We start from the raw sequence: 22,664 nt of genomic DNA on the forward strand, positions 1-22,664 counted from the left end.
GCAACGTGTTCAAAAACATAAACGAAACTATCTTGCGTTGCCACATCATTATTCATTTTAAAGAATATGTAATAGAATATATATAGTCTAAATATATAAATATAGAGTGTAATATTACATAACTATGATTATAGTCCAATATACTCTATATAGAGTGAAATTTTCTTATTTAATTATTATGAAAATATCTTATACTCATATATAATAATAATAATAATAATAATATGACGTACCTATAATAATAGCAGATTTTATATATAGTTCTAAGTCTCTTTATTTCCTTCTCCAACTTTTTTCTTGGTTGAACTTTAATTTTGTAGAATGAATATTTTTTCTATATTCAAATTTCAAGCGGATTACTCCGACAATGATTATTTTGACATGATCTATAATTCAATTCCATTATACATGTCGCTTCAATAATTTTAAGACTTTTATGATTTCTATGCATTCAATAATTCTTTTTATTCTTATTTTCATAATTTAATTGAAATTTTTTCATGAAGTTTGAGTTCAATAGTTTTATTTCTTTATTCTTATTTCTTGGTTGAACTTTGAATTGTTTAATAAACTTTTTTTAATACAAATTTCAAGCTGATTGCTTTTATATTAATTTTATTTTAGCTCTATCATGTGTGTTGCTTCAGTAAGTGAAAGACTTTTTTCGAAATCTTTGCCTTCATTATTTCTTTTTTACTCTTATTTTATAATTCAATGGATATATTTTTTCATGATCTTTAAGTTCAATAGTTTTATTTTTATTGATTTTTTTTGTAAGATTTGATTTGAGTATTCATAATAATGATAACATTAATGTTGATTTCTACTATCAATTATCAACTTCATTTACTAGTATATATTTTAAGTTCACCATCCTTTATTTCATACATGGGAAACTTTATGGTAATTCTATCCTATGAGATATTTTTTCCAATTATTTTACTTTTATAAGATAGATAAATATCATAAATAGTATAATATTGATGAAAGGTATTTAGTATATCTCTAATTTAAATGTTTACTTATACATATATGATATTTAAGTATAAGAGGAGAGTAAACTTAGTACCTTTAATTTATAAATTTTATATAGGCATTATTTCTTGATAAGAATTAAAACTTGATTATATTATAATTTCTTATCGTATGTCGTTCTTCATGCGCGTTTTACATATTATAATGAAACTGAAAAACAATACTCGATTAGTTTCTAAAATTTTAGATTCTTTTTCTCAATTCCTAATTTTACATAAAACTTAAAATTTATATCAAAACCAAAATTTACATTATTTAATGATGACATCAATAATTTCTATATTTCAAAATTTATATCTTTAAATTCTTAGTTATAGCCCGCACAATGTGTGAGTCTTCATCTAGTTATTAATTAAAAATAATCATAGGACCATAGGTGAATTGATTAGGGAAGGTTGAAGAGTAAACCCAAAATAGATTTAGAACTAAGATTACAAAAAGAAAAAAAGATTAGAACTAAAAATGAACCTGTACCCTAATGTAAAATCTCTATCGCTTACCTACCGAAAAAAATCTCTATCTGTTATATCTATCTATCTATCTAATCTTCCATCTTCTATCTTCTATTTAAGCTAGAGCAGAGTTACAAAATATAACTCTTCCAGAGCTTGACAAGTGGTCCAATAAGGCCACTCCTCTTTTCTTTTTCTTTTTTTGGTCAAATTTTTCTCTTTAACAAGTTAGTCCCTCAAATTTGATTTGATTTGGCTTTATTTTAATTATAATATTGCTTTCCTAATTCTAGATTTATATTATATTAACTTCTTAAGTAAATATTAAGAATAAAGTGATGGGTAATAAATTTATGAAAAGCAAATTCTGAAATATTAAAGATATTCGATAAAGCTCTAATTTTAAATTTAAAAAAATTTTAATATTTGACATGCCAAAGTACTTAATGTAATATTTTCTAATTAATTCATCAAAATTAGCTTGATAACCACATTTATATAATCTTTCTCTATTTCCACTTTTTTTAGTTTTATATTCATATAATAATATTTTTACTAAATTCTCAATATTAAAATAATTTGTATAAGAACTCTATTTTATTAATTCAATGATTTTTACATTATAATAATATGTATAGTGCATATACTGAATAAATGATAAATAAGAAATATTTATGGAGGTTTTACTGCAAAATAAAATGTGCAAAATTATTATAATGCTTTTAAAATTATTAAAATTTAATTATGAATTTAATTGTTTTAAACTCTTTTATAAAATAAACCGCGGCAATATACTAAATGTCTTGTTTATAGGTACATTAAAGGAGAATAGGCCATGTGTCCCTTTTTCTCTTTTATCACTTCTACCCTTTTTTATTTCTATTCTTTTTCCTACACAGTTGTATTTTTTCCATTATGGTCACTTTGTTTGATTTCTTTTGACATCCTTCAAAGGAATTTCAAAATCGATATATAGCTATATACATATATAATTAACCAAAATGGGTCACACACTGCAAAAGTGAAGTCGAGTATCATTTTGATACTCACATGCATGCGTATTTATTTTTCACAAAGTCATACTGCGTAACTTTTGTTTATATAAAAATAGTGGAGAATGAAAGGAAGAAGTCGGTGTTATTGGTTTGTTAGAACATATCTCACTATGATGTCTCGGATTTATCAATTATTTCTTCTATATTTTCTTTTATTTTTTAGCCCAAAATAATATAATAAAATGGGTTAAGTTCATCAAATTCAATGACAAATTCAAGTATTCATATATTTTAAACTAATAATGCCAAACTAAATTTGGGTTTTAGGGGTTACTTTGATACTTTATATAACAATGTAAGTGCCCAACAAAAACAATATAGTATCGTATTATAATTCGAGAATTAAAGATATAAGCATATAAGTAATATACTTACTACAAATAATATATGTGCGACTAGAATAATGATTATAAGATTGTAATAACCAGTAGCAGATCTAGGACCCCAGTGTTAATGGGTGTAAAACTACAAATAGTAACCTCATTTGGAGTTATAAAAAGTTAGGGATAGGGTCACGCATTGTATAGGTGTGTAAAATAATTAATGAAATATAATATATTTCAATCTTCGTTAAAAAAAATTAATTTATTGAGAAAAAATTTATTTTTAAGAAAAATTATTACATTTTTTTGCAATTTTTATATAATAATTATCATAATTCAGTCAAGATTAAAACAATATAAAAAAGAAAATAATTAAAGAGCTGAAAGTTATGAAGATGGAGCTCCCATATTTTGCCGCTCAAAATGTATAGAATATAACTAGTTACAACATTGCGTGTTACAAAAGTATGTACGGACACTAATAAAATAAATTTATTCAATATATTAACAATAAGTTTAATTTATTGAAAAACTTTTTATATTTCAATAAAATCTTTAATTTGTCAATGAGATATTTTTCTTTTTATTTTTCATTATGTTTATCGTCGATCTTTAATAGAACAATTGGGTGTCATAATTTCATCAAAGTTAAAATAATAAAAAATATAGAGAACTTAGAGAGTTTAAGGATGGTCAAAATAGAGCTCACATGTTTCGCTCGTCAATTATATATATATATATATATATATTTAAATAATCTTATCATATAAATATTAATTTGATCATTGTCAATTTTACTAAAATTATAAATGTATCCGTAGTCCTATTTGAGTTCATGTAAAAAATTTGAAAACAAAGAAATCGATATCATATTTCATAGTAAGACATTTTATTTTTTGGGTGAAATATGTACAAAATGATGAAAGACCTCCCTGAGAGAGAGTACGAACTTTGTCTATATCCTTCTTTGTAATTTATCAATATTATAGGGATCAAATTAAGAAATTATTTGCCACTACTCAATGGACTCATATCCCCAGTGAGGTTTCTCAAAATTAAGTGGGTCAATTGACCCCACTATCATATATGTATATATATACATATGATTTAATAAAAACAACTCTTTATTCGTAATATTTAGAAATTATGTATGAATTAATAATTAATAAAAAATAAAAATATTGCATTGAAATTTAATTCTTGATAAGATTTCTTTACTTTAGAAAGAACCAATTAATATAAAAGAAGAAAAATATAGATTTCTATGAAATGATCGAACAAATAACTATTAATGATTCCACAATTGATACATATATATATATACATCTGCCCCTCGTAATAACACTACCACATAATTAATCTAGTTTGAATCAAATAGTTTGACGCTTGTCCCTATCTATTCCATAAGTAAGTGCTTAAAATAACAATTCATGAAAGTTTTTTTTCTCCTAATTATCCATCTATTATTCTCATTATGCACATAAGAGTTCTATATGATTGAGTAGTCTGTTTGGACTCACAACATCATGCGCATGTTGAACATAGTGTAATATTTTTCGTTTGGTTTCGGATTAGGATTTTACTCCATTTTACTCCACACATATAGGACAAAATTGGTAATAGTAGATGAAAAATTTATTATTAAAAAATTAGTGTAGATGTGAGAATTTATTATTAAAAGGGAGAAAAAGATAAAAAAAAAGAGTATGTATATATGTGAATGTAAAAGTTTATCGGGGAATTTATTATTAAAAATATTAATTGTAATAATATTTAGGAAAATGTATGCGAGAGAATTTATTATTAAATAAGAGAAAAAGATAAAAAATAATGATTATGTTTTTTAATTGATGAAAAAATGAAGTGGAGTTGAGTGAAATTTCACTCCAAAATCAAAAGCAGCCATAGTAATTCGTCTGCCTACTTTCTTTTGCCTTTTCTTCCCTTCCCTTCCCTTCGATTCGAAGTGCTAACTTTGACAGGCCTGCCAGAGCCCAATAGTCAACATGCAGAATGGGGTGGGGCCGATATACTTACATACAAAACAGAAATAAGAGGGTAAGATGAGCCAACCCGGACCAAAAGAAGATTGTATATATATATATATATATATACACACACACGAGCTCGTGCGATGCACGCGTTATTGGCTGAAGCGATTTTTTCTAAATGAATTTTTAAAAATTTTGACATCACAATTGAAATGTTCATTAAGTTATATATATTATTAAATTGAAACCATTCCAATATTAATTCATACAACAAAAAATTAAAGATAATTGAAATTGAATTATAATACCAAATATGGATGGAGAAAATGATATTAATTAGAAAAAATATTACATTTTTTTAAATATCAAAATTTTAAAAATTGTACATATGACTTCCATGTACTTTGTAAAATAGGAAATGCAAATAATCTATTATCATAAATTATTCTTGTAAATTCTTACTTTTAAAATTTTTAAAATAGATTTATCTTTTACTTTTTCAAAAGTTTCAATATTTAAACATGCCTTTTGCATATCGGTGGATTTTCTTTTATTTACTAATTAAGTCGGAAAGAGATTACAAATACGTTATTTTTGTAATTTTTCTAATAAATTTTGAGATTATATTTTTTTTAGGAGAAATAGAATGAAAAATCAATTACTTTCATAAAATTTCCCGAGCTATCAATTTATTAAATTTTGGTCTAAAAAATCACAATATTTACCACCTTCCTTGATCTACCAATCCGTTAATTGGGCCGTCAAAACTGCTGGTATGGCTGTTAACAACGCTGATGTGGCAAATGATTGCCTACATGGATGGCATGCCACAAACTTTTTAACTTGAAAAATCACATAGTTTGTTTTTCCCCCATCTACCAAAATATCAATAACTTTACAAAATCACGTAGTTTGCTTGTGTTCTCTCATCTACCAAAATATGGCTTCTTTCAAAAATCACATCTACCAGAATATGATTTCTTTGAATGATTATAAGTTTGAATTAGGGACTTATATATATGCATGTTGATTTGAATGTCAAAAAGAATTTTTTACAGAAAAGAAGTATTAGAACAGTTACAAGTTTGTCATTTTCAAATAAAAAGAATATTTATATTTGTTATCACATTAAGTAATATAGGAATTAGACATATTATACTACAAAAATAATAACCATCCCAAATAATCATTCCAACAAGATTTGTGCGCACCAATATCCTGTAAAACTTTTAGCATGGTTCAACTTGTTGGACACAAATTATATTGGAATGATTATTTTATCAAGGTTATCATCTTTGCAATATAATGTTTAAGTTCCTATTTGTATATATATGAAAGCAGGATAAATGTGGGTTTGGACAACTGGTCCCAGAACGCTTCCTTTTTGTATCAAATTTTCTCGATTTTTTGAGCTTTTTCTAAATAATAAAATTGTGAATCTTTAGAAATATATAAATATAGATTTGTGAACCGTTCATTATTTTATCGATTTTCTAATTTTTTTTATTTTAAATTTTAAAAACACTAAATATAGATTTGTGGAACCGGTCGTTATTTTCTTGGATTTTTAAATTTTATAAAAAAATAATTTTACTTTTATTTTTAAAACATATAGATATAGATATCTGAGAACGATTGTCATTTTCTCGCATGCACATAGTTTAATTTTAGTACATTCACAGTTAGATTTTTTGAGGTGAGTTCTTCAACTATTTATATTTTTCTCGCACATGAACTTTTTTGGAATTTTAGGATTTTTCAATTTTGTGCTTGTAGTTTAGGTATTAAATTTTGATAATGCAGAGATGATGAATTTCTACCTTCAGCATTTTCATCATATCTGCATTATCAAAATTTAATAACAATCGTTTCCAGAAATCTACATCTACATGTACCATGCCAAAATAAATTGAACCATGCTACAATAATCGATCTCAATGTCCAATAGGTTCAACCATGCTAAACTTTTATAGATGTTGATGTGCATAAGTTTTGTTGGAATGATTATTTTGGTATGGTTATTATCTTTGCAATATAATATGTCTATGTTCCTATATTACTTAATGTGGTAACATATATGAATATTCTTTTGATTTGCAAATAACAAAGTTGTAATGGTTCTAACACTTCTTTTCTATTAAAAATTATTTTAACATTCAAAACAATATACATATATATAAGTTCGTAATTCAAACTTATAATTATTCAAAGAAGTCACATTTTGGTAGAAGTGATTTTTGAAAGAAGCCATATTTTGGTAGATGATGAAACATAAGTAAACTGTGTGATTTTTTAAAGTTGTTGATATTTTGGTAGATGAAGGAAATGTTATTGATATTTTAGTAGATGAGGGAAAAAGACAAACTATGTTAATATTCTAGTTAAAAAGTTTGTGGCATGCCACCCAAGTAAGCAACCGCCTGCCACATCAGAATCGTTAACAGCCACGTCAGCAGTTTTGACGGTCCAATTAACAGATTGGCAGATTAGAGAAATAGAGGTAAACGTTGTGATTTTTCAGGCCAAAATTTTAAAAATTGGTAAATCAGAAAATTTCATGAAATGAATTGATTTTTTAGGCTATTTTCCCTTTTTGTAAATCAAGAATGTGCTTGTATAATAAAATTATAAAGTATTTAATGATTTATATACATTTACTAATTTGATTCTAGTTGTATATTATATAACCTTATGCTATATAAATTTTCATTTTTAACCCATTTATTATGGGGATACAACTTCATATATATATATATATAAGTATATGTTATTAATTTATCCACTGAAAAATATTTGTTTATACAATATGATTGTACATGATGGGCTGGACAATGAAATGAAGAATGTTATGGACTAGAAAATTGGTTCGAATCGCGAACCGAACTTATCATTCTGGGGCCACCTTGATACATCAAATTGATAACAACCTCTAGAGGAAATATTCCCTCCATAATTTTCTCTCGTATATCTCAAATATCTTGGATATTATATTTACTTAATATCTACTTCATGTATTCCACTATCTATTATATGCAACCACATATCTTATATAGATTATGATATCCTAATAGAGATTTTATACGGTCTCTATAAATACCCTCCAAGTATGCCTAGATCCTAAGTTCAATCTTTTTTTTTCTTCTACAAACGCTCACTTAAGCATCAAAAAAGGAAATCGAGATTCCCTCTCATTCTTTCCTTTTTTGTAGTTCCCTCGAGGCTTGCACGTGATCAAGACCAAATTTTTTCGAACTCTAATATCAGCGCCATTTGTGGGGAACGACACGAAAGTCATCCACATCAATTGTTTTCCACCACTGAGAAGAAACAATGGTTCTAACTAGAAGTGCAACAAAGTCTCAAGCCGGGAATGATAGGTCTTGGGGACTCTAAACCCTTTGTAGCAGGATGCAACAAACATCCCAGCGCAGTTGGCTCATCAATATTCGTCATCGCCGCACGAGCCAAACATGGTTTCGATTAGATCAGCTAGCGCTAGACGTCCGAGCAATGATGGAAGCCATCATCGGTGGTTGTACGGCCTCTCAGGGCACTCGGGCTGGCTTAAAGAACGATGCGGCTATTAACTGAAGGCTGAACTAGAAAGAAGACGACGCTGCTTCCTCCAAGCATAGGACGAAATCCCTCCGCAAAGGGAATTTTGATAAACTACTCAGCGACATGCCCTCGCTGATTACAATCCCTCTTGGACCGGTTGCAACTCTCTCTTCGGAAGAAGTCCAACACCTCATCAAGGAGAAGGTTGCAAAACTATTCAGGCTACTGAGCGAAAACTGTTGGGCCTTTCATCTCCTAACGAGAACCTTGAATCCCTTATGTTGCAGGATATCCTTAATACTAATGTATCTCGTAAATTTAATTTCCCTCAAATAACTCCTTTTGATGGAAAAATAAATCCAGTCAACCAAGTGAGCCACCACATCACATCACTTTTCTAAAGAGGCGCTTTCAAGAACCTCTAATGCTTGTTGTTTTCCAGGACCCTCACTGGGATTGCCTCCGACTGGTTTCACTCGCTGGCTCTTGGCTCTATCACTAGCTTCAAGCAATTGCAGGAGTTGTTATTAGGGAAGTCAATCCCGGATATATTGCTTATTAATTCTGTATCTTTATTTACCCTGTATCTTACCATATCCACTGGAATTAGCTTGCTGTATTTTGTCTTTCCTATTTTAAGCTTCTAGACAATTTTGGTGTATATTAAGTCATGGATGTACAATAAACCGGTGTGACAAGTGAATATAGAGAATTCCTTTCTCTCAAATTTACATGGTATCAGAGCAAAAAGGATCTCTGAGACTTGTGTAAGAGTGAGATAATGAGTAGCAGCAAGGGGAAGATGATTGATATCACCTCGCCATATTTTCTCAGTACAGCAGATGGCATGGGAGCCGTACTCGTGACTTGCAAGCTCACGGGCACAAATTATTCGACCTGGTCAAGGGCCATGTTGAACGCCTTACAAGCCAAGAATAAACTCGGCTTTGTCGATGGAAGTCTGGTGAAACCTATAGAGACAGCAGAGGAGTATGGAGCATGGAAAATTTGCAATGCTACTGATGTTGCTTGGATTTTTAACTCGTTAGATACGAGTCTACACGCCAGTGTTGCTTATGCAGGTGAGGCTAAGGCACTCTGGGATGATCTGAAGCAACGTTTTTCTCAAGGGAATGCAACAAGGATTCAGCAGATTAAGGCAGAATTGAGTGTTCTGAAGCAAGATGGACTCACAGTTGGGAAATACTACACTGTATTGAAAGGGTTATGGGATGAGTTGGATGATTACTCGCCAATACCAAAGTGTACATGTACTGCTGTGGCTGAGTTTGTGAAGCAAAAGGAAGAAGAGAAGATTCATCAGTTCTTAATGGGGCTGAATGCAGAAACATTTGGGACTGTGCGATCCCAGATTTTGACATATGATCCTTTACCATCAATGGCAAAGGTCTATAACATGATGATCCTGGAGGAGAGTCAAAAGATGGCCACGAGAAATCGGGATATTAGCATGGAAGGTACTGCTCTCGCAGCAATGGGCAGTGACCTACCGAGAAGGAAAAGCTGTAGTTATTGTGGGAAGAATGGTCATGAGAGGGCTGAATGTTATCGTTTAATGTCTTGTAGTTATTGTGGGAAGAATGGGCATGAAAGAACAGATTGCTATCGGTTGAATGGGTATCTAGCTGATAAGGGCGAAAGAAGAAATGGTGTTGGCAGGAAAGACACAAATTATCAAGGAAGAAGGCAAGAAGGATGGAAGCAATCAAAGGCAGACAACCAGCTGAGAGAAGGGGCACGGTCTACTGGATACCTGGCCAATGATAATCCTCTGGTAAGCTCATGGAAAGGGGGAGCTGCTGCCACCATCACTGGAGAACAAGTCCAACAGATTCAGCATTTACTGGCCATGCTAGGACAGAACAGCAAGACTACTCTTGAACAAGTCTCTGGTATGTCCTTTAACTTGGCTGTGGGAGGCTCAAACTGGATACTAGATACAGGCGCTACACAACACATCACAGGAAATATAAATTGTATGACCGAATCATTCCCAGTTGAAAAGCCATACCCAATATGGGTTGCGGATGGAAGGTCTGTTTACGCTAAGAGAATTGGGACTGTTCAACTAGGACCTAATTTTTTTTTGAAGGATGTGCTCTACATACCTGAGTTCACTTGCAACCTCATTTCCGTTGGGCGTTTGGTTAAGGATATGAGCTGTATTGTCACTTTTTCTTCTGATTTTTGCATAGTGCAGGACCAAACCATGAGGAAGGTGATTGGAGTGGCTAAATTACTTGGGGGACTCTACTGTTTCGGGTGTGTGGCAACTCACTCAGCTCTGGCATCTTTCGAAGGACAAGACTTCGAGAAGTGGCATATGCGTTTGGGACACCCGTCACGGAAGGCAATGTCTTTAATCCCTGCAATAAAACTACTTAGTGCTGAGAATAAGGCTTGTGATGTTTGTTTTAGAGCCAAACAAACTCGAGCTGTTTTTCCTTATAGTTCCAATAACGCCACGCAGATATTCGATCTTATTCATTGCGATATATGGGGACCATATCATACCCCTTCTCTATCAGGAGCACATTTTTTCTTGACAATAGTTGATGATTATAGTCGAGCCACATGGGTGTTCTTAATGCGCGAGAAGGCTGAAACACAGCGCAAATTATTTGAATTTCATCGTATGGTGGCAACACAGTTTGAAAAGTCGATTAAGGTGATAAGGACAGATAATGGAACTGAATTCCTTTCAAGAGCAATGCAAAAATTTTACACTGACAATGGCATTCTCCATCAGACCACATGTGTTGAGACCCCACAACAAAATGGCAGGGTAGAGCGCAAGCATAGACATGTACTGAATGTGGCCAGGGCTTTGCGGTTTCAAGCACAACTTCCTATAACTTTCTGGGGAGAGTGTGTGCTGACTGCAAGCTATTTAATCAATTATACACCCACATCAGTGTTAGGAGGACGAAGTCCGTATGAGTTATTGTTTGGTCGATGTCCTAACATTGGACACTTGCGTGTCTTTGGGTCTTTATGCTATGCATTATACAAACCGAAGAATAAAGATAAGTTTGCAGATCGGTCTAGAAAGTGTATGTTTCTTGGATATCCCTATGGAAAGAAGGGATGGAAAGTATACGATTTAGCCACCGAAGAAGTGTTTGTTTCACGGGATGTAATTTTTTATGAAGATGTATTTCCTTTTGCTGCAACGGTCAAGGAAAGTAAGGAGAGTTCAGCGAGATTAATTCCTCCAACTGATGGTGGAGATGAATATTTTTATTTTCAAGCTGCAAGTGGACATCCTGACAGTTATAATGATGAGCAAGAGACTGAGTTCAACGAGAGGGGGAGTGATGGTACAACTCCACCAGGGGATAACTCAAGCAGGGAGTCACAGTTCAATATTGGTGCGCTTTCTGATCAACAATCACAGGAGCAAGTTCGGCCTGCAGACTATACAGGAGGCAGTAGCTCTTCTCATACTGATCAACTCGGTGGGCAACCATCTCAGCAAGTACTTCAACATGGAGAACAATTGTAGGAGTCTGTGGAACCTGATGGCACAAGGGAACTGTTGAGGAAGTCAGGAAGGGTAACAAAGGTATCCACTCGATTGAAGGATTACATATGTCATGCTCGAGTGCCACACACCCCCCCCCCCCCCCCCCCGAGAATGCTGCTCCTTCATCTCACTCAGGTATGGCCTACGATATCAAGCATCATGTTTCTTATGATCGTTTTTCAAACTCTCATAAAACATTTATAGCATCACTAGACTCTGACGTTGAGCCGAGCACGTATAGGCAAGCTATCCGTGATCCACGATGGAAAGCAGCCATGCTTGATGAAATACGTGCCTTAGAGAGTAATCATACGTGGACTCTTGAACCATTACCACCAGGCAAGAAACCGATAGGATGTAAATGGATCTTCAAAATTAAGCGTCGAGCCGATGAAAGCGTAGAGCGATTCAAAGCTCGCCTTGTTGCTAAAGGGTTCACGCAGGTTGAAGGAATTGATTACAATGAGACGTTTGCTCCTGTTGCTAAGATGGTTACAGTTCGATGCTTCTTAACAGTGGCATTATTTAGAGGTTGGGATCTTCATCAACTTGATGTCCACAATGCTTTTCTTCATGGGGACCTCGAGGAAGAAGTTTATATGCAGCTGCCCCCAGGTTTTGACTTGACTGATCGACACCGTGTATGCCGTCTTCGAAAGTCTCTATATGGCTTGAAACAAGCCTCCCGTAATTGGTTTTCCAAATTTACTTCTGCATTACGCGGTTTTGGCTTTGAACAATCTGCAGCAGACCATTCATTATTCACATGGTCAAAGAACAACGATTTTGTTGCCATTCTTGTCTATGTCGATGATATTATCTTGACAGGAAACAGTCCAGCTCGTTGCACAGCCATCAAGGAATTTCTCAATCGTCATTTTCGCATCAAGGATCTCGGTTATCTAAAGTTCTTTCTCGGTATTGAGATAGCTCGTAAAGGAGGCCAAATGTTTCTTTGTCAACGCAAGTACACATTGGATATATTGACAGAGACTGGCATGCTAAGAGCTAAACCTGCCACTTTTCCTATGGAGTAACAGCTCCGGTTGTCTACTGAAGAGGGGTTGAGGTTTTCGGATCCTGGAAAGTATCGGAGGCTCATCGGACGTCTTGTATACTTAACTATCACACGACCGGAGTTAAGTTATCCGGTTCATATCTTGTCTCAATTCTTGCAAGATCCAAGACAACCGCACTGGGATGCTGCGATGCGATTACTTCGATATCTCAAAGGTACACCGGGTCAAGGAATAATACTCAAGCCATCATCTCTCCAGTTAAAAGCATACTGCGATTCAGATTGGGCTAGCTGTCCAATGACTCGCCGTTCTTTATCCGGGTATTTTATCACTCTTGGGGGCTGTCCTATCTCTTGGAAAACCAAGAAACAGACCACGGTTTCCAAATCATCTGCTGAGGCGGAATATCGTTCCATGGCGGTTACTACAAGTGAGATATTATGGTTGAAGAGTCTACTTCGGTCCTTCAAGATTGATCACTCCGAACCTGTACAGTTATTCTGCGACAGTCAAGCTGCTCTCCACATTGCAGCAAATCCGGTATTCCATGAGAGGACAAAGCATATTGAAATCGACTGTCACTTTATCCGAGAACATCTACAGTCAAGAACCATCATTGCCTATCATGTGTCTACTAGGATACAACTAGCTGACATCTTCACTAAAGCACTTGGAAAAGATCGTTTTAAATTTCTTCTCGACAAGTTGGGCATTCATGATCTTCACGCTCCAACTTGAGGGGGAGTATTAGGGAAGTCAATCCCGGATATATTGCTTATTAATTCTGTATCTTTATTTACCCTGTATCTTACCATATCCACTGGAATTAGCTTGCTGTATTTTGTCTTTCCTATTTTAAGCTTCTAGACAATTTTGGTGTATATTAAGTCATGGATGTACAATAAACCGGTGTGACAAGTGAATATAGAGAATTCCTTTCTCTCAAATTTACAGTTGTTCATCCATATATTGGCGGCAACTCGGCGAGTAAAACACGATCTCAACGAGCTATTCAACATGGAGCAAAAAGATGGAGAGATGTTTCGTGCATGGTACGAGTGCTTCTTCAAGGTCGCCACTGAGATAGAGAACTTGACCCCTTGTGAAGCGATATCTACTTTCCAAAGAGGCTTGAGGAAAGGGGGCTCAAGAGAGTCTCGTCGTTACACCTTCACAGGACTTTGTCAATCTTGCAACTCGTGCCTAGAAGTTCATAAACCTTGAAGAGTCTCTCTTAAGTAAGAATGGACGTGTAGGAGAGAAGTGACGGGACTACCCTGGAAGTGAGAGAAAGACAAAGCGACGCCCACCTCAACAATTTGAGAGATTCACGCCCCTCATTGTGCCAAGATCTACTGTCTTCCATGAAATCGAGAGGATTGAGCCCACAAAACCTTCATAGGTGACTGAAATGGGGGATGTAGGGAAATATTCTGACCAATACTGTAAGCACCATAAAGCTTGGGGACATGACATTACGCACTGTCGAATCTTGAAAAATGATATATAAAAGGTGATTCAATGCAACCACCTCAAATCATTTGTCCAACACAACAATCAAGAAAGAAGTACTTGCTAGTTTCACAGGGCCTACGGAAGCGTAAAAGGAAGAGAAATTCAAAATTTCATACCCGTGAAACTAATCCCAAGACCTACTAGAAGAATAAGAGTAGATTATGCGTACCTGGAATATTTCAAATTGTTGATCGAGCGTCCCACGGGTGACGCCTCTACCGGTATCCACACCGACTTTCTCAACAGGTCTTCGAGATCGGCGGTGCTAGTAGCCAACACTCGAAGGAAACACCAGTGCAACACCCAAAATTATTAGACTAGTAGGATTAATTCAAGTTGAACAATTCAACTTAAATTTCCAATATACAATTCATACACGTACACATATATGGATGTATATGTATATGCATATATATATATCTCGCATGTGTATATCCTCACAGAAAGCTCAACACTTAGAGCTTATTTATACTTAATGTATGGAAACCATTTTTATTCCACGGCCGGTGTAGGATTCTTGAAATGAATATCCCAATTGGCCACGTGGACAACCACTTGTCCTCATACATTACACCTTGGATGGCATAGCACGTACGTGTCACGTGGCTCCCAATTCGGGCCCCCGTGTGTCTCAAAATTTCGTGTATAGATCGGGTTCGTTAAATCTAATAAATCGTGTCTAATTAATTGGTAAATTTAATCTCATTCAATATCCGATTAACTAATCGCACCGTAACTCGTCTAATCTCTATTAGACAGTTTTAGTGTTTCAAAACCATCCCATCGATTCGGTCGTAGTGTGTGACCCTGTAGATTCCCAATTACGTTGACAGTAATATCAAAATCTCTATTTCATTGTTACAAATAGTGAGCGGCATCTAGCAATGCATCACTGTTACTCAAGTAATCGGAAAGTCAATTTATTGATGAACCTTGTGACCTATGTTACTGTACAGTACAACCCCTTTGTCCTCTATATCTCTATTGAGCCCAATGCATGGTCGATGACATCCTTGTATGGCTCAATCTCTCTTTTTTGGTTTACCGGGTAAGTCTATCAGAATAAATGAGCTCAATATCCCTATATCGACTCATTTGGGTATGCATACACTTTTAGACTCTTCCCACCAAGTGGCCGTGAGATATCGCTCTCATTTCGTAAGAGGGACAAATCTTATCTTGGTCACTCACATTCCTCTCCATGCTCTGTAGTATACCCAATAATTATTTTTATAACCAACCTGTTACGGTGGCGTTTGACAGCATCAAAGTATATGACATTACATGTAGGAATCCATGGTGGCATCAAGTCAAAGGACCACTACACTATAGTCACTATGAGATCTGCTAATGACAGTCACGTAACAACCCATGTAGAAGTCTTATGGCGGGTCAGTCCAGTATACATTACTACTAATGTATACCTGCGGTGTGACTCGATGTCTCCACATCCATGACCTGTGAGACTTGGTCATCAATCAACACCACACTAGTTTAACCGCATTATCGTCGTCTTAATTAACGATAATACTTTGACTAGGGACATTTAAGAATTAGATTCAGTAATTATATGGTCTCATAATCAACTCACACTTGATGTCTATTGAACCTACTATTCCAATGACGTTATTGTGTAAAATTAATATTTAGCGCAATCCACACAATAACAAAATGCCTCATATTATAATGAAATACATGTCACACTACAGAATTGACAATAGATTGCCTCTAAGGCATACACCAATTCCCAACAATCTCCCACTTGCACTAGAGCCAATCTGGCATCTCCCTGATGCCTAAGGATCTAGTGTGAGCCTCGTGCTTGCACTATACAAGAGGTTTCGTAAGTGGATCTGCGAGATTCTCATCTGTTGGTATTCTGCATATCTTCACATCTCCTCTGTCGACAATCTCGCGAATGAGATGGAAGCGCATGAGTATATGTTTAGATCTCTGGTGAGACTTGGGTTCCTTAGCTTGCGCAATGGCTCCATTGTTGTCACAATAGAGATCCACTGGGTCAGTGATGCTAGGAACCACAACAAGTTCTGTTACGAACTTCTTGATCCAAACAGCCTCTTTTGCAGCATTAGAGGCAGCGATATACTCGGCCTCTGTGGTAGAGTCAACTACTGTCTCCTGCTTGAAACTCTTCCAACTCACAGAACCTCTATTCAGGCAGAACACATACCCTGACTGCGATCTACTATCGTCCTTATCGATCTGGAAGCTAGCATCGGTGTAACCTCTTACAACGAGCTCTTCTTCGCCTCCATATACCAAGAACATCTCCTTAGTCCTTCGTAAGTACTTAAGGATGTTATTTACTGCGATCTAGTGTCTCTCCCCTGGATCTGATTGGTACCGACTCGTCATACTCAAATCATACGAGAAATTAGATCGAGTGCACATAACATGTATAATGGATCCAATAGCTGATGCATATGAAATCCTATTCATGCGGTTCCCCTCTTCCTGAGTAGAAGGACTATGAGAATTCGAAAGGCTTATACCATGTAAAATAGACAACGACCCTTTCTTAGAATCCTACATGCTAAAGTGCTGAAGCACTTTATCTATGTATGTATTTTGACTTAGGCCAAACAGTCTCTTGGATCTATCTCTATAAATCCTGATACCTAACATGTAGGTAGCTTCGCCTAAGTCCTTCATGGAGAAATACCTTCCCAACCAAGTCTTCACAGACTATGGGGAATGAATGTCATTCCCGATCAGAAGTATGTCGTCTACATACAACACCAAGAAGATCACCGCGCTCCCACTAACCTTCTTGTAAAGACATGATTTATCTTCATTCTTAATGAAGCCAAACTCTTTGACTGCATCATCAAAACGAAGATTTCAGCTCCTAGAAGCTTGCTTCAGTCCATAAATAGACCGTTGTAGCATACAAACCTTTTCGGCACTTTGTGGATCGACAAAACCCTCAGGTTGTGTTATGTACACATCCTCGAGGAGCTTCCCATTCAGGAAAGCAGTTTTGATATCAATTTGCCAGATTTCATGATCATAGTAAGCTGCAATTGCAAGCAAGATTATGATGGATTTAAGCATAGCTACTAGGGAAAATGTTTCGTCATAATCAACACCATGAACTTGTCTGAATCCTTTTGCCACAAGTCGGTTCTTAAAGGTAATCACATTACTGTCCATATCAGTCTTCTTCTTGAAGACCCACTTACACCCAATGAGATTTACCCCATCAAGTGGATTAACCAAAATCCATGTGCGCACCCAAATTTTAATCTCGTCGGGGCATGCATGCACGCGCCTATACAACGCGGCTTGGGAGTGTCCACCTTCCTGGGGACTCGCGACGGACGCACCTGAGAAGGAGTCGCTACTACCTGTTTACGACCCGAAGGTCGAGGGGCCGGTGAGTCGCCCGGGTCTAGGGGTATGGATACACCTAGTATGCTAAGGTAATGATCTTGTACGGAACCGAAAATTCCGAATTCAGGGGTTCTATTACGTGTGGGCCTATATTCCACATTCCCTTTCGGTACTCTAACTTGCTAGGCTTGCCATTTTATTTATTTACCGCATGATTTAGGGTTGCATTTGACTCGCCCGTTTTGACACCGTAAATTCGAAAAAACACTCGAACCGTCCACTCTCCGATCGGGATTATTACATGAATAAATATACAACATAAACCCTAACATTATTCTCTCAAATAAATAAAAGACAAATTACAATGACTGATTCCCGGTCGGTTCGCGTTCGGCCATTATTTCACTCATGCTCACCATATGATTTTGGAAAAGACCGAAAATTAACTTAAATGCGCACTCGGTGTATGGGGGCATTGGACCCCATGATTGACGGTTAGAGGCGTTGGACCCTGTGTGAATCGTGTCCTAAAGGATCGAACTCGATCCGCATAACAGACAAGTGCAAAAATATAACAAATAAGCTCAAATAAACAAACAATGAGGTTTTTTTGTTATCGCCGAATTTACGTGAATTAGCTGATTATTAACCGGGGTATCTTGGCATACAAATCCTACCTTAAAACAAACAAAAAGAGTGATAGATATGGTATGTAACATTCGGCATTATTTTAACGGACCCGACAGACATGATGTCTGTAATCAAGTCTTGAATGTGTGGGTTATTTTTAGATTATTATGTATCGTGACAATATGGCTTTTACAGATTAAGAGTATTTTCACCTAAAAACCCGAAACCTAACCCTCTGCTTGACTATTTGCCCATGTTTGATTATGCCGAGTTTGTGATTAATTTGTTTTCCCATGTTTTGACCAATTCTATGCACAAACCTACGCTAGGATTACGGTAGGACGAGAACCAGTAGTCATGCCCTTGAATCAGTAAATATGTGTGCGCATGAAAATCAAGATTACGTTGCACGTATCTCGGTGCTTTTGAAATTGTGAATTTGAAAATGGCATGGCTAACAGTTCTTGAACTGTCGACGTGATTACAGATTGTTAATCGGTTCGTACAATTCATTTAAAGAAGTCAAGTGATTTAATTTAGCCAAGTTTAACGTTCCGATTATCCCGTATGTAGAATTTTAAGCTAATTAAAAATTTGCCGAATGCTTTAGTCTACGGATTTTGAGTCGTCGGAATAGCCATTAGTTGACCACTCGGTAAACTCTAATTTCCGACCGTCTTGAAATTTAAAAATTAATTTTAGGTCGAGTTTGCATGATTAAACCGATTCATGTGAGATTTCGATTAAAGCGAGAAAATAAAGCACTTAAACACGAATCAAGAGCACATTCTCACATCAAGCACGACAAGCATACATATTTCACGCAATCGGTGCCGCCATGATCACGATAAACTCATACAAACATACACAAACATAATGTTAACGGAATCGATAAAACGGCGCCGATTCATGGAAGCGGGAAAAGATAAAAGAACACACATTGTCATGTTATATACATATGATTACTGAAACAAAATTATTTGAGTGGGGCACACACATCGGGAATCCAAGTAGGAAAGTATTGGGTATCTTTAGAAAATGTCCAGGGACTGAATTGAATAATTTTAAAAGAACAAGGACTAATTTGAAAATTCGGATAAAGTTAGGAGCACTGATTTGAAAATTCTGGAAAAATTAAGGACTGTGTAAAAATTACTGAAAATGTCCCAGAACTTTTTTGAAATGAATTTGAAAGTTCGGGCTGATTTGAAAAGTGAAAAATGCCCCAGGGACTGAACTGACACAACATGAAAAGTTCCCGGAATAGGTTTAGAAATTTTGAAAAATTCAGGGACTGATTGGAAAATGGTAAAAATGGCTGGGACTTGACTGAAAGTAATTTTAAAATTCGGGGCAGATCTGAAAAGGGCGGAAAATAGCCCCGAGACTAAACTGAAACAATTTGAAAAGTTTCTTGGGATTATTGAAAAATTCTGGAAAATTCAAGGACTGATTGGAAAATATTAAAATATCCGGGAATTGACTGAAACGCATCGAAGAGTTAAGGGGCTGATTTTCTAAAAAACTTAAAAGTGCCCTCAGGACTGAAATGAGACAAAATAGAAAGTTCATTAAATCGAGTTCGGGGCAAATCCGATCATCCACGCAATGCAATAACACTCATTTCACATCATATCCATCCAAGCAAGCATTGATATTCAGAAATGGAGTGCTAAACATGCCACTAAGTCGAGAATTTACCTCGTTTGAAAAGAACGGGGGCAGTTCTGTAAATAGAGGAGATTTTGGACGAATTGGGCTGCTGGGGAATTGGGTCGAATCGGGCCGATGGGCTGAACTGGGCCTTTGAGATTCAGACTGGGCCGAGTGGGCTGCTGGGCCGAACGGACTGCTAAACCGAACTGGGCTGAGATCCGGGCTGGATTGGGCCGAACTGAATGGGATCTGGGTCGAGTGCTACCTGATTGCGAAAAAAAAGGGAGATTATGGGAAGTCGGGTATCCGAACGGTCTAGACAGACCCGACTGGAATGGAAACGCCTGGAACGGGAGCTCGCTGGTTCGTGCAGCTCGAGCGGCTGGCCCAAGCTGACGACGATGCTTCAGGCTTCCGAGAGGCGACCAGAGGTGGTCGATGGTGATTCTGATCCGGCGTGTATCTGCTTCGACCCGGCAGAGACAATCAGACTCAGTTAGATATTTTTTTAAAAAAAATGAAACGAAGCAGAGAGATGGAGATGGTCTGGGCGGCTTCGGTAGTTCGGGTATCGCGATTTCAAATTCCGGGTAGTCGCTGGAGACGGCCTCAAGGTCACCGGTTGACGTGCCAGTGGACGGAGGGAATGGCATGAGTCGAAGAGGGAGGATAAGCGGAGGGAATTCGGGAGTTGTGGGCGTGGGAGTTATCGGGGAAAAATCCGGGTGAGCTGAGGGAGAAGAGGCCGAGCTAAGGTTTTATTTTCGCGTGCGAGCTGAGGGAGAATCGACGAGAGCCGAGCTGTGGGAGTTCTCCCGATTTTTAGAGGATCATCCTTTCGAGTTTTTTTTTTTTTCGGATCCTTGACCCCACCGCGGCTAGGTTTTTCTTTTTTTTTTTTCGTCCCCCGCCTCCTGCTAGGGTTTCACGAAGAAGAAGAAGAAGGAAAGGGAATCGAAATCGGCGAGATTTTTGCCGGAGATTGGCAGATTTGATCCTGAGAAGAAGGAAAGAAAAAAAAAAGAAAGAAAGAAGAAGAACAGGAAACGGAAGAAGCTAGGGGAAGGGGTGGCAGGGAAAGTCAAACTTTGACTTTCCTTTCTTTTTTTTTGAAATTAGTCGGTCAGACTGGCTCTGATCGGTTCTGACCGACTCTGACTTTTCTGACTTTTTTTTTAACGCGCGTAGAAATCAAAATTCTTGTCTTTGCAATTTGATGACCAAAAATTGATTTGGGACCGGCATTGTGTTCAGAAAAATTTACGGATCACTGTTATGCAATAAAATATTTTTCGGCCTTGAGTTTTCTTCCCGGATTTGAAAATTGACGTCGACGCCCGCGAAATTCAAAGACACCCCGTAAAATTTTTTTTATAAAATTGATGTTAAATTAGAAAAATGTCACTTTTTCAAAGGCCTTGAATGCTCGAGCAATTCGCTAGAAATACTTCCCTCATACGGGGTGACAAAGTGACAATTTTGTCGCTTTGGAGCCGATGGACCGAAATGGGGTGCTGACAATCCATACTTGGTTAGTGTATATGGACTTCATTATCGATGAGCAATACGTCATTGTCTTGAGTCACGAGAAATCCATATCTCTCGAGTTCACAACGTATCCTACCAGACCTACGAGGTTCCTGTGTCAACTATGCAGAAGATTGTGTCACAACACCTTGTGGTACTTGTTCTGCAACCTCACCCGTCGATTGGTCAATGTCATTTTGTGGTAGAACTTTCCCAAGTTCTAATTTCCTCCCACTAATTCCTTTGAAGAGAAACTATTTCTCAAGGAATACCGCAATTTGAGCGACAAACACTTTGCCCTCGATGGGATTATAGAAATAGTATCCTCGAGTTTCCTTAGGATACCCCACAAAGTAACATTTGTCCGACATAGGGCCAAGCTTGTCCGAAGACAATCTCTTCACATAAGCTTCGCAACCTAATATCTTTAGAAAATACATATTGGGACGTTTCCCATACCACATCTCATATGGTGTCATTTCAACTGATTTCGATAGAGCATGGTTTAATATGAGAACAGTTGTCTGTAGAGTATATCCCCAGAAGGAGTTAGGTAAATTTGCATGACTTATCAAAGGTCGAACTATATCTAATAAAGTTCGATTCCTCCTCTCAGCTACACCATTCCACTATGGTGTTCCAGGTGGAGTCAGTTTTGATAAAATCCCACATTGTCTAAGATAGTCAGCAAACTTATAGCTCAAATATTCACCTCCTCAATCTGACCGAAGAACTTTAATGTTCTTACTCAACTGATTCTCCACTTCATTCTTAAATTCTTTGAACTTTTCAAAGGATTCATATTTGTGTTTCATCAAATACACATATCAAAATCTACTGAAATCATCAGTAAATGTAATGAAGTAGAGATACCCACCTCTAGCAAGCTTGTTTACTGGTTCACATACATCAATATGCATGAGAGCCAGAAAATCACTAGCTCGCTCACCCTTTCCGATAAAGGGGGCCTCAGTCATTTTCCCCATGAAGCAAGGTTCGCAT

The sequence above is a fragment of the Punica granatum genome, chromosome 2, assembly GCF_007655135.1.
Source record: "Punica granatum isolate Tunisia-2019 chromosome 2, ASM765513v2, whole genome shotgun sequence".
Lineage (NCBI taxonomy): Eukaryota > Viridiplantae > Streptophyta > Magnoliopsida > Myrtales > Lythraceae > Punica > Punica granatum.